We start from the raw sequence: 14,591 nt of genomic DNA, 5'->3' as shown, positions 1-14,591 counted from the left end.
AGCCTGGGTTCGAACCCTGTCGGGAACATCAAAAAAAATTTTACTAAAGTTTAAAGCAATGAGACCACTTGTAATAGTATTTGGACCTTGCCATCCATTGTTTTATTCTGCACTCTTAACGAATACACAGAAACGAGAAGAAGTGAATTCATTTTGAATTATCCCCGGCGATTTATTTAGTAATTAACTTGTTATTTTTATGTTGGAAAAACCTACCAAAAATTGAGGTCAGCCTACCAACCTACCAGGAGAATAAGAACCTACCAAAAACGGCAACACTGTTTGTCATTTAAAGTTTGACAGTTATATCAGTGTGAACTTGGTAACACTTCAATACCCTATATTTTCAGATTGGGGTCAGCCACCAGACATTTAGGCCAAATTTTCATATTACATTATTATGCTACTCCCAAAACCCTTTCGGTCCCATATTATACAGTTAGGCCTCCCACATACTTGATTTGGCTCCCATGTCGTCTCGATCGCTCTATCAGTATTTTTCAGATCATACCCCACTGTTAAAGACCTACCATTTGTGTCAAATATCCCGATTGGCATATTTATTTAGGTGCTTTTGGGGGAGGCGGAACTCCCTAGAGACCCAATTTTCGTACTCTGCTCCAAAAACCTTTTACTTGATACCCATATTGTATCAATCTTTAAACATGTCCGTTTGGGTGGGGCTTTCCCCCTGGTTGTTGGTGGTTTTATTCGGTACAATAGTTTCAGAGCCTAAGTTATTGAGTTTTGATCGATTGATTTCGATGTGGCTAAAACAGATGACTCATTCATCCTGTCCTTTATGTCTGATTTGAAGACATGCTGATAAAGATTGTTGCAGAAACTGTGAAAACATTGAGGAAAAGAAAACTATAGAACATGGCAAGTGATCGCGTCCCACACTGGCTAACTGAAGAACTTTGGTTCTCATTTATTTGAAGACCTGTCTAAAATAGTGGATAGCATCATTCGAATGTTATTAGGCTTTGAAAAGTATTCATGTTCAACCAGTTCCGGCTGGTTCAACGGTAGGAACTAAAAATCATCTTCCTTCTCTAGTTCCAATGTTGGGCACAATATACTAAAATGTTTAAGTAAGTCCGATTGCAGACTGCTACTATAAACTAAAACCTATAGCCTCACCTGTGATAATAATTGACCTGGAAAATTATTCTTTCTGTGACATCAGCTTACTTCTAGCAGAAGGTAAGAACAATTTCTAGCCAATTATGGTGTCAAATGCGATTGTGTAATAAATTTCATAGTGGAATGTTCTGTCAATGTGAAACTACTCCAAGTTTAAAAGTTACCTCTTTGTACTAGTCAAACACTAGATGAAACTTAAACTACTCTCGATATCATTTTGTACAGCTCTTTTCCTTCTCCACCTCTCGCTTTAGTATCATTGTGTTCTACACAATTTGAATAGCCTCCATTACAAGATTTAATGTAGGTTTGGTAATTGCTGACGACTGTCTTTGTAGTTATTAAGTGTATGCAGAAACGAACTAAAACCAATTTTTAAGGCCAACTTTAGTCATGGCTTGAACTTGAAATGAACTAACAAAAAAAAAAAAAAAAAAAATCCCATAAAATGTACGATAAAATAAATTCATAGGCATGCTTAGTTCAAAACAAAATGATATTTTCCCACATCACTCATAAAATGGTGCGAGAACGCCAAACTTTTGTTATTTACTGTGCTGAGATAAGTGTGGCGATTGACGCCACCAAAAACGCAGAGGGATCTAACAAACAAAACTATAAATTTTTAATATTTATTAGCTGATGCGTATAGAGAAAAGCAAATACAAGTGTATTTGTGTGTGTACACTTACATGTTTTGACGTTTGTGTGCCATACCCACATAGTAAATTGGCCAACTAAAGTTTTGAGTGTGTTTGAATGTGTGCGCACAAGCTCAGTTCATCACTAAGGGGCAAATGATTTTGCCATAATCGAAGAAGATAAATGGCCAACTTAAATTTTTATGTGAAAACTTGTAAACGGCCCGAAAACTAAATTGAACAAATCATTAAATATTAAAAACACATTATTGGAGTTTTGGGCTATTCGATGTTGTTGTTTTTGTTGCTGTTGGCTTTGTCTGAATAATCATCATAATGATTGGGTGCGCAACGATTTTGGTAATCCCTGAAAATCAACAAATCACACACAAGGCCATTTCGATTTTTATACTGCCTACCCAGGAGGGAGCCATTGTGGAAAAGTTTTCCGGTCTTTAAATTTTTTGTTTTTTTGTTATTTTTTTTTTTAGAAAAATCAGCTTTGTGCTGGATTATAAGTCTTTATCGTTTTTCAAAGGTCATAGAAGCTATAGAAGAAAAAAGGACACATACCCAGCTAGAAACACACTCTCACACATGACCTTATCTACATAAATTTGTTTATGTATTTCATACAATAAACTAGAGTCCCCCCCCCCACCCCCCAAGCTCCCCTTCGCTCGCCCCGGTTGTATTATTATCTCAAATGTTATGAGCAACAAAATCGTCTCTAGGCAGATACAAATCTCCACAAGACAATGACAGTGAAAAAAAAATAGCTGAACTGAATCCTTTGGGAGTTGTTAGAACGACGACACTTGAAACTTGTAACTGATAAAAATCGCCGGAAGCCACAAAATATCATTTCCGGCTACTATTTTTTAGGGATCTATACCATTTTATATGCCATTCATGTGGTTTTGATGCGTTTATGGGTGATTTATCATAAAAAATGCAATAAACCTTTTTTCTTTGGAGTTTTATCGCCGCAACCACCTGGCGAATATGAATAATGGAAGTGCGGTAGCCAGGACAACGAAAGCAAGGCGAAAGGCATATAGGCATTCAGCATTAAGTGCAGATTTAATTCTTTTTTATTGCCATGGCATTAAAAAAAAGATGCTGAAGCATTTAAAGGTTACGACGTGACGTTTGTGACAAAATAAATCCGATTCGCTTTAATCTAAATTTTGAGTTTATCACAAAAAAGCAGAAAAAATGTGATTTGTTTTTTATTTAGCCATAAAAGGCAAAACAGATTGAGAGTCATTTCATATTATCCTTATTGTTATTTGAAACTAAGACAGGGAAAGTAGCTACATTTTCATTAAGCGGTGAAGGCTGAATTGATGGTTGGAGTCTAGTTGAAGCAAAGTTTTTTTTGCTGTAAATTTTTTTTATTCCAACGAGGTTCAAGATGTCATCCGTACTAGGTTAGGAATGAAATAAAGGGTTTAAGTTCGTGTGTCTTTGGAACTTGCAAGTAAAGGTTATTTTTTCAATATATGCTGCATCCTTTCCCGGGATATTTTCAGCCATTTTTTTTGCTACTACGGCATGGATTTCGCTCACCGCAACAGTTCAGGCGTTTGGCAACGCTACCAATATTGTTATAACGATTTTACAGTTTGTATACTTTGAGGTGTTTGAGTTCGCCACCAATAGCAGGTTGTGATTTTCTTGCCAAAATTGACAAAATCACTCAATTACGCTTGAATTCCACAACGAATAACTTTTTAAGCTTTTATTGGCTTGTAAAATGTATAATGAGCTGTCAATAAAACAAACATCGTGTAGTTGTTATTTCTTGTTTTACAGATATATCAGTAAGAACTCGGTAATGCTTCGTGTAAGCTACCCTATATGATCAAATCGAAGTTAACCACCTGACATTTGTTCCAAATTTGCATAGTGAATGTCCTATTATGGAGTTTAATGAGTTTTAGGTGGCATTCTAAATACTTGGTCCCTTTTATTCGCATCAAATTCACATGCTTATGCTACATAACGCTGTAGTGTAGAAGATGGTGTAGATGTTAAGAAGATCAGATAGAGTGAAGTCATTCTTACACCGTTTAAGGAAACCTAAACACTTCGAATGCTTCTTTCGATATTTCAAATACATGTTTAGCCCAACGGGCATTACTTCAGATTGCTCAACATTTATACCGTTGATAGACAAAGGTGATCGTAATGGGTCAGCAAATCGTTTGTGTGACAACAAGCTGCCCTGAGTCTTCCGTGCATTAAAATCTACTCGATTCATTCGACCCAACTCAGAAATGGTCAGCAAATCCTGGCAGAGTGTATCGTCCATAACCCGCCAGGGTTCGAATCTTAGCGAGAACATCCGATTTTTTTTCAGCGGTGGTTATCCCTGCCTTCTGCTAGCGACATTTGTAAGCTTCTATACCATGCGTAGAAGTCATGTAAAAACTGCTCCTCAAAGAGCTGACGGTCTGCGGCACGCCGTTCGGACTCGGCTACAAAAACGAGGTCCCTTAATTTCAAATCATACAGCATTCATGGATGTGTCAGAAGTTTGCCCCTATTCCTTAATGGAATGTTCATGGGACAACTTGCATTATCAAAAGGATACATTTTCACTTTGGAACACGTCGACATATTAATTTAAAATACTTTTTTCATCCAAGGTAGTTCGTCCTTGAACTAGTAATAAATATGTTCTTCAATTTTACTTCCTAGTATTAGTTCGGAAATTGGAGAACGTGTTTAGTACCAGTTCTCGGATGGCCATCGTTCTACAGAAAAACGTTTTTAAATATATACTTCAAGGTGAAATGTATTTCGATCAGTTACTAACTGATCCAAAATGGGACAAGGTAAGAAACAGCTTCCTTCCAAACGAATGATGGGCAGACTAACACAGTTGAAAATACTAAACTGTGTTTGTATGAGTGGCAAGAAAACAATCAATCAAGTGTGATATAACAAATGCGTCGATCGGACGATGCAATACGTAGTTGCCTTTACTGAACGTGTGCTACTGTTCGTTTTTATACCCTCGACCATAGGATGGGGGGTATTCTAATTTCGTCATTCTGTTTGTAACACCTCGAAATATGCGTCTGAGACCCCATAAAGTATATATATTCTTGATCGTCATATCATTGTAAGTCGATCTAGCCATGTTCGTCCGTCCGTCTGTCTGTCTATCGAAAGCACGCTAACTTTCGAAGAAGTAAAGCTAGCCGCTTGAAATTTTGCACAAATACTTTTTATTAATGTAGGTCGGTTGGGATTGTAAATGGGCTAAATCGGTCCATGTTTTGATATAACTGCCATATAAACCGATCTTGGGTCTTGACCTCTTGAGCCTCTAGAGGGCGCAATTCTCGTCCGATTTAACTGAAATTTTGCACGTGGTTTTTTGATATCACTTTCAACAACCACGCTAAGCATGGTTCAAATCGGTCTGTGTTTTGATATATATAAACCGATCTTCGATCTTGACTTCTTGAACCTCTAGAGGGCGCAATTCGTCCGATTTGACTGAAATTTTCCACGTAGTGTTTTGGTACCACTTCCAATAACTGTGCAAAGTATAATTAAAATCGGTACATGGTCGGTGGTATAGCTATCATATAAACCGATCTGGGATCTTGACTTTTTGAACCTCTAGAGGGAGCAATTGTCATCCGATTCGGAAGAAATCTTGTACAACGGCTTCTTTCATGACCTTCAACATGCGTGTCTAATATGGTCCGAATCGATCAATAGCTTGATACAGCTCCCATATAAACCTATCTCTCGATTTTGCTTCTTGAGCCTCTACAAGGTGCAATTCTTATCCGAATGAACTGAAATATCGCACAATGACTTCTACAATGTTCAGCATTCATTTATGATCCGAATCGGACCATAACTTGATATAGCTCCAATAGCATAACAGTTCTTATTCAATATTCTTTGTTTGCCTAAAAAGAGATACCGCGCATAGAACTCGACAATTGCGATCCATGGTGGTATAACGCTCTTACTTGTTATATTATACCATAGGAATTTTGGTGCGGTTGCGTGTTGTTGTCCATTTCTGTTTCGAACCGATCTCTAAATTCGATTTTTGGATTCGCTACAGGATTCTTATCCAAATGTTAATAATCTTTACACTTGGTGGTCGGCTAGTGCCAAGTAAGGTCCAAATAGGTTTATAATCAAATATAGCCCCCATTATCCAATTCGATCTTTTTGTTGGGACAAGAGGCATTCATGCCAAGTGTAGCAGGAAATTCCGAATACAGACCAAAGCATAAACTGTTATGGCTCCCATATAAAAAGGTCTTCTAATTTGACCCCGGTCTACCGGTTGCAATTATCAAATTGACTAAAAATTTTAATTTAGGTTTTTGGTCAGAATTTTATTATTCATACCAGCTACGGCCTAAATGAAGCTAACAATTTTCAATGTATTTAGAAATGGTACTTCACAATACCATTAACGTTATTTATTGCTTTTTCAAATATTTGTGGATTAATTTTGTCGCATTGTAAAATGCGAATTTTTTCCATTAACCGCCATTCTGCTGCATTTTTGTTCCATTTTTTATACCGACCCGCTGTTAATTGGCAATATTGATTGTCGTACATGAAAACGATTTAATCTGAAATTATTTCTTGTTGCAGATATGCAATATCCATATTCAAATTATAAATGCCGCTTGACGACTACACAATGAAGCAAAACAAATTATCATCGATTTTTTTTTTGAATTTTCATAATCAGCAAATACCGGAGGCAGGGGCTTAAGGCAAAAATCATTCATATTCTATACCAGCTGTGACCCCCTAGGCACTGTCTGTAGTGGTGTGCGGAATGCCCCCTAAGGAATATGGTTTTTGGGGTTTCGTGTGCTTCTTGGGCTTAAGAATAACGTTCGAAGACATACTGCCTCACAGACAATGTTCGTTTGTTCGTTTGTTGGTTATTTGGTTCGTTCGTCTTCTTTCCGTTTGCCCTGGGTGTGTGCGTGTGTGCAAAAGTGTATGAATTGCTGTTAGGTTTCATTGATTTGTAAATTTTATGTATTTTAGCCATAAATGCCGTTTGTTGCTCTTGTTGTTTTCATCGATAACGCCGTTATGTGGCGGCATGGCAAAATAGATGTGTGCCGGAGTTGGGGCTGATGTAGTTATTCTCTGTGAAAGAGGATGTATGACATGAGTGAGTGCTGAGAGCACCGGTTGTCGATACATATCTCTTGTGTTTGGTCTTCCATGGGGGAGGGGGGCCATAGAGGAGCTTACATATTTATCGAGAGTAAGTTTGTGTGTCTGTTTAGTGATTGGGGGCATAACGGAAAATCCCTTAAATTGAATTTACACACAGAATCTAAAGGAGTAGTTGTAGTCGTAGTCGTCGTTGTGGCTGTTGCTCTTCAATTGTATGTCTCCGTGTCGCCATGTGTTCTTCTCACAGGCTTATGCACATACACCCACTTACCCAGGGTTGCCAGGGTTTTGAAAATTGAAAAATAAAAAATAAAAAAATTGAAAAAAAAAAATTAAAAATATAGAAAAAAAAACAACGAATTAAAGAAAAGTAAAATAAAATAAAACTTTGTAAAGGAACTGCTACTAAAAAAGTAAAACAAGGTACTACTGACACCATATTAAAAATGGGTATTTAGAAGTGCAATACAACGCTTTTGTCGGAACGCAATTGAGCCAGAACTACTCTGGTTTGCCGGGGGAGGTCAATTTCTACAGGTGAAATGGGAGGCGGTCGTTTTCCAAGGACCACATTCACCCGGTAGCCATTTCGCGCATTTATCTGCTACCGTGTCTGTCTAGACCTGCTTTATATGCCGCTTGATCTAAAGGTTCTCTCTTGTAACGCTGAACCTCACGCTCTAGATCATGTAGATCTACCTTAAGGCTTCTGGGGGGTGGATATCTATCCACAAGATGATGATCTGGATGGTCTCTGCGATAACAGCCCAAAAGGTATTGCTTAGACAGCATGTAGTTGTGTCTTTGCACTGATAAGATCTTTGTCTCCTGATGGAGGTGGTCCACATGAGAACTGAGGAGACAGCGCGTCACAGTTCGAAGGTCGGCATTCTGAATATTATTCCACTGCGTGTCACAAAGCTGAGGAGACCACACTGGCGCTGCATAACGTACCACAGACCGGCCAATTGCTTTGTACGTGGTCAACAAGGTTTCATTGTCTGCATCCCAAGTGCTGCCAGTAAGTGACTTAAGGACCTTGTTTCTACTTTTGACTTTATCGCGAATTGCTGGCTGGAGGGACGTTTTGGCGATGTCCTCAAATAGTTTGGCATGACGGATGACATTCGTAACTTCGCCCACGGTAAATTGTGATGGCTGTCCATCGGCTCGGAGACCACGAATACGGTGGATGGCTCTCCATCTTGCCCTGTCATTTTAGGGATGCACAATAAATTGACGGTTGACAACCTAGAGCATCTCTTCGGATCAGTTACGGTTACTTCGCCAAAAGTGACTGAGGTCCTGTCATCCCGTCCCTTGACGAACTTAGTATTTTTTACTTATTAACATCTAGATCACATGCATTCCAAATTTGCTTGATGTGGACCATATTCGGTCAATGCACACAAGGGCATAGTTTAAGTAACAATTACACAATATTGCACCATAGTCAAACAAAATCATGTTGTCAGGCTTATGGTTTGCTGCAAAGCTGAAAATTGTTTCGCGTTTTTAATTGCTTTGAATTCTATGCGAGTATATTGTAAAGAAGATTCTTGACTTGTGGCAACACTGTGGGTGCAGCATCCACCAAATTCCCATGTGTTGTGTTCGTGAAGTTGATTCTCCTTTGCTGCTCTACACAAAGACGATGATGGTGTTGCTTGCTGCTGCCGCTGTGGTGCTGCCGTAGAGTATTTTTCATTTCGTATTTTTTGTGTTGTTGGCGTAAAAATAAACCCAAACGTATGTTGGCATTCGTTCGTTGCGATATTTAAGGCGATTGATGGTGGGCGGTGGGGTTAAAAGGGCCATTTATGGTACGTGTTCCATGGATTCTATACGTGGGTGAGTGTAGAAGTGGACATTTTTCACCTCTCTCGCGGGCAGTGGTGTATTGTCTGCCGAACCAAGAGATTGCTGCTGCGTCGTTGAGTGTGCGTGTGTGTGTGCGTGGCTAAGTGTGTTGCTGTTTTTTAATTGAATTGAAAAAGTTAATGAAGGAAAAAAACGCTTAAACGCTTTAATTGCGATAAAAAACAAAACAAAAATCTGTGTACCATTGTTTTTGACTAAATAAATGGAAAGTCGTCATCGTTGCCGCCACATTGCATTGCATGAATGATAATCGGCTGTTTTGATTTCATTTTAATCAGATTGTTGGTGTTTTTATTCATTTTACGATTATAGCAGACATATTTTGGTATTAAACTAAAACGAGATGATTGAAGAGAAAACTTAAAAAAATTAAACCAAAGCGTTAAAAAAAAACAAAAGTTCAAAATTCAACAAAATGAAACAACTACAAGTTGGAAAATCTTCCTAAAACAATAAATACAACAATAACAACAAAATGTTAACAGTAATTTAATACAACAAGTCCTTTACACCAACCAAGAAGTAGAAAATATAATTCAAGGAGCCCACAAAGCTATACCCTCCTCCCTGCATACACCTACAACCAGTTGTCTGCATCTGCTTCATAATTCTCTTCTCCAAAAAACAAACAGGGGGGGACTTTTTAAACTGACAAACTAGTTTGGTATGGTTTCGCTCCGCCATGTCTAAAGTTGGGAATACCTTGGAGACAACTGTCTAATTTGCTGTAAGTATTCAAAGACTTTTATGGAATTCCAATTCCATGCTCATAAAAATTTTACTTTTTCATAGGAGACAATTTTTTCATTTCCTTTTGAGTTTTGGTTAAATGTGTATCCACCAGAGTTGAGAGTTGAGTCGCCCTAGCGGCAACAGCAGCAGTACAAGTAGTAGCAGCAGCAGCGTCGCCATCAGCCATGTATGATGTTTGCGTAGCAACTGCAGCTGCTGCCGTTCTGTTGTTGTGCGCTCTCATCACCACGACTCACCCATTACGATGTTCGGCTGCGTGTATCATCATTCCCCTTTTACAGCTTCGTTGATTTTGCCCTCTCTTGGCAAAGAGGGGAATTTTCCTCAGCTGCTAAATTATGGAGAGTAATTGTCGGAACTCTCCAATAAATGAGACTCATCTTTGTTGCGAGTGATGTTGTTAATGTTGGCCCATAAAACCAGAGACAATGAAAACAACGAAAACAGCTGCAACAGCAGTGCCAGCCTCATGCTGGGTATCAATGAAAAATGTTCTTGTTGAAGAGTAGTGCAAATTTAGCTCTCCATACAACTACTGAATCTTGCGACAGGAATTTGAAGGTAGCACTTTACTCGACTCAGCAGGTCTCCTGCTGTCTTTGTAATGATTTCTGTTTTGAGTTTTCCTTTTTTTCGGTTTGTTTGATATTTTCTTTATTAAATCGTTATATGTATGCGATTTAGGTGGTCCACACCTGCCACCAACTTCATGACATTTTAAAGAGTCTCTTCGTCGTCGTCGTCGCCGTCCTTTGTGGCTGCTCCATCAACTCTGACCGCCCTGCCTTTGTATTCGTAGTAAAATTAAAGAATACGGGTTTTCCAGGTACTTTGGAGGTCTCTTGGCTGGCCTAGATGAGAGGAGAGACAAAAAAAAAAAAATAGCAGTAAATCGGCAAGGAAACCACTTTGTTGATGTGTTTTTCATTTTTTTTCCTTAATTTTTGTGACATAAAAAGGGTCCTTCTCTAGTGTGTATGTGCTGGCTTCATTTCCATTACAAGTTGACTTGTTTGCCAAGTCACAGGGAGTATGGTTGGGTTTTTTTTTTATCAGCTTACAGGATATTCCTAGAAAATAATGGAAGCCAACCAACGTTATAGCTTGAGCACTGATAGCCTGGTTGAGTACTCTTCCTTTTCTTTCTGGCTGCTGCCTAGACATCTTCAATGGCCTTTTTTAGTGCGTTTTCCTTTACTTAATTTATAGCATTTTTCCACAGCACCTCACCATCTGCTGTGTCTTTGTTCAAGTTGCGTTTTATTTGCTTTGGTTGGAATACTCCACAAGCAGGGCACATGATGTGGGTGAGGATGGAGGTCAGGGATTATCATCCCAGTGCCATTTTTAATTTAATTTATTCTTTTTTTACGTGATTAAACAGTTAAAATATTTATTTGAGAAATTAATTTTCCATCTCAGCCCCCTGCCAGCACTTGCGGCCCACAACTTGGGCCAGGCAGCAGTGAGCTTAAGGTATGATGGGGGAACAAATCTCACAAAACTTAAAATATGGAAAGGTTTGCTGCGGGCGTGCGTGTCGGTGACTTTTTCCGGTTAACTTAAGTTTTGCACGTAGCAATCTTTTTTGAAGGTTTTCAATAAAAGCGTTTTATAATGTTTTTTATTACAACAACAGCAGCAGCAGCAGCAGAAACATGAAGAGTAACAGTTGAAAAGCATTACAAATCCAAAAAGCAGCAACGGCATTATTGCCCTTTTGTTAGGGAGAAATCGTGCAAAGTATGCTTGTTATTTGTTCCGTTTGACCATTAGTGTCTTTGGCATAGTGCTAGAGGGCAGGCGATCCTTTCTGTACAACCTCCCTATTCCGTTACACTTTCCATATGAGCATGTAGGTGGTGTTTCAGAGTTGCAGCTTTTAACTGCTCTCACCCAGTCGTAGCGCCCCCAAATGGGGTTTTTCATCGCAGCAAAACGTCAAGTTTCGCCGGCGGGTTTCTGTTGTTGCCGCCACATCACATCATAATAAAGTTTTCAAATTTATTGTTAGTGTTATGGTTATTTTGGTTAATTCAGCAAAATAATATTAAAAATTTTTATGGTCATTGCTAAACATAAATTAATTTGTTTTTGGGTTTTTGGCTCGGTTACGCCTGGCGACGATTAGTGGCGAAAAGCCCAATTCTCATGAATGAACCTTTGCGAAAATTTTTATTGATATACATTGGAAAAGTTGGCAATTTGTTGGCTGCGGTAAACATAATGATCACCGCAACAATTACAAATGTTTTTAATGCAATGTTGTGTGTGTGTGTGTGTTTGTGTATTCTAGGCCAAGTCTAATTGAGTATTTTGGGGCGTTTGCAATTTAAAATTAGATTTTATAAATTGCTTGTTCGAACCAAATTAATTGTGTTTTTGACAAGCGAAAAATGAGAGCAAAAGAAAAAAACGGCAGCAAAATCACAGTATGGGTCACAGCAGGGGCGGGTGACAATTGTGAGGTACATAGAGCCATGTAAAAACTTCTCCCCAAGAAGGAGTGTCACTCTGTGGCCTTTCGTTCGCATTCGGCTGTAAAAAGGAGGTCCGTTAGCCTAAAACTTCAATCGGGCGGCACTCACTGATAGGTGATAAGTTTGTCCTCTGTTCCTTAATTCGGAAAATTTGCATATTACATCAACGTATGGGACAATGTTCAAAACGTACATAGCGTGTAGACTTTTATGACATCTAGAATTTATTTGGCTGACACAGAGTGATATGGGAAAAAATTTCTGGAAACAAGTAAGAGCGTGCCAAGTTCGGCCGGGCCGAATCTTATATACCCTCCACCATGGATCACATTTGTCGAGTTCTAGGCAAACAAAGAATTTTGAATAAGAACTGTTATGCTATTGCAGCTATATTAAGTTATAGGTCGATTCGGACCATAAATGAATGCTGAATATTGTAGAAGTCATTGTGTAATATTTCAGTTCATTCGGATAAGAATTGGGCCTTGTAGGGGCTCAAAAAGCAAAATCGGGAGATAGGTTTATATGGGAGCTGTATCAAGCTATTGTTCGTGCCATGCAGACATAATTAGAATCCATTGTACAAAATTTCAGTCAAATCGGATGAGAATTGCGCCCTGTAGAGGCACCAGAAATCAAGATCCCAGATCGGTTTATATGGCAGCTATACCAGATTATGGACCGATTTGAGTCATACTTAACACAGTTATTGGAAGTGATACCAAAACACTATGTGCAAAATTTCTGCCAAATCGGATGAGAATTGCGCCCTCTAGACGCTCAAGAAGTCAAGATCCCAGATCGGATTATTTGGCAGCTATATCAGGTTATGTACCGATTTGCGTCATACTTCGCACAGTTATTGGAAATCATAACAAAACACCTCATGTAAAATTTCAGCCAAATCGGATGAGAATTTCGCGCTCTATTGGCTGAAGAAGTCAATATCCAAGACCGGTTCATATGACAGCTATTCCAAATTATGAATCAATTTGAATCATACTTAGCACAGTTGTTGAAAGTGATACCAAAACACTACGTGCAAAATTTCAGTCAAATCGGATGAGAATTGCGCCTCCTAGAGGCTCTAGAAGTCAAGACCCAAGATCGGGAGCTATATCAAAACATGGACCGATTTGCCCTATTTGCAATCCCAACCGACCTACACTAATAAAAAGTATTCGTGCAAAATTTCAAGCGTCTAACTTTACTCCTTCGAAAGTTAGCGTGGTTTCGACAGACAGACGGACGGACGGACGAACATGGCTAGATCGACTTAAAATGACATGACGATTAAGAATATATATACTTTATATGGTCTCAGACGCATATTTCGTGGTGTTACAGAATGACGAAATAAGTATACCCTCATCCTATATTGGAGGGTATAATAAGTCTGCCATTTTTGAAAGGCGAAAGATATCATCACGACTGGTTATAGCTGAGGTGTTAACCAGCTGTTGTGCAAAATTTCCGGGCCATAGAAGTCCCGAGGGCCCAAAAGGAATGTTTCCTTCAAAAGTTGGAAAATTGATTATTTTTAAATTAAATTTACTAATATTTGCCTTGAATCTTTAAAATTAGGGCAAGAATGTTTTCAGTGTACAAACGGCATGACTAGATTAATATACCTCTATGGTATACTATGGTGGTGGGCATAACAAGATTTAAGGTATATGTTAAAATGTTGGTCATGCTGTATATGAATTTTGATTCTCCTTTCTATAGCATGAGTTGCTTAGATTCACATCCCCTCCCAATCTGGTGGTCACTTCTGGTGTATACCATTTCAGATCATGTAATGACTTGGGACATAAAAATTTAAGAGTTTTTAAGAAAATTGAATTTACTATCAATAAAGTTTGAGTGGGTGAGTGTTTTTATTTGGGTCCCATATTGTAAATCCGAACAAGCTTCAACTACATTGACCCTCTTATCTACACTACTCGAACAAAGGGTCATAAAATGCCTTGTCACCATTTAGTCAGCTGCCAATATTAGTCCCTCATAACGTTTTTGCTAATTATTGACCAATAAAGTGTTCTTGCCACAAAAGCTGGGTAATCATTAAAATTTTAAGGCTTTCTGACAAAATATGTCCATGTCAGTTTATTGCCATTCGTCTAAATGTAAGGTATTTGTTGGGCAAACCGAAGCGAATTCAGTCACGTTTCTTCAATATTTCATTTTTAGGATTTCTTATGACACATTTATATTCCCATGTGCCTGTGCCTTGGTGCAAGGAAAAGTCAGAAACATGTTGCCTGGCTGCCACTGTGTGTGTGTGTGCCTGTGTTAATGTAAGGTCATAATGTGGTCAGTAATGGAGGAGGAAGGATTTGAAATGGCCTTCATTTGCATTTTCAGTTGGCAAAATTAACCACAAGTTAACGACCATGTCCGCAGACATTACCAGAGAGCTGAAAATCTGTTAAAAGTGTCAATTACCCTTTTTTTTTTTGAAATTTATTGGTGATTGAAGGAAATTAAAGCACGTCTT

The 14,591-nt window shown here is 38.6% G+C and overlaps 1 protein-coding gene across 6 annotated transcripts in view; it reads left to right on the top strand.

Moving 5' to 3' along the window:
* LOC106080430 (peripheral plasma membrane protein CASK) overlaps positions 1-14,591 on the top strand; it is a 328,101-nt gene that overhangs the window by 170,180 nt on the left and 143,330 nt on the right. For 2 of the 6 annotated variants that reach the window (XM_013241819.2, XM_013241818.2), the window contains exon 2: positions 9,171-9,585. The exons of the other annotated variants lie outside the window; for them this stretch is intronic. The gene's annotated coding sequence lies outside the window, so the exon portion shown is untranslated. The remainder of the gene's footprint in view (positions 1-9,170; positions 9,586-14,591) is intronic. 6 annotated transcript variants of the gene reach the window in all.

This window comes from Stomoxys calcitrans, chromosome 2 (assembly GCF_963082655.1).
Source record: "Stomoxys calcitrans chromosome 2, idStoCalc2.1, whole genome shotgun sequence".
NCBI lineage: Eukaryota > Metazoa > Arthropoda > Insecta > Diptera > Muscidae > Stomoxys > Stomoxys calcitrans.
Note: the sequence above shows the minus strand (reverse complement) of the source record. Positions and strands in the feature narration are given on the sequence as shown.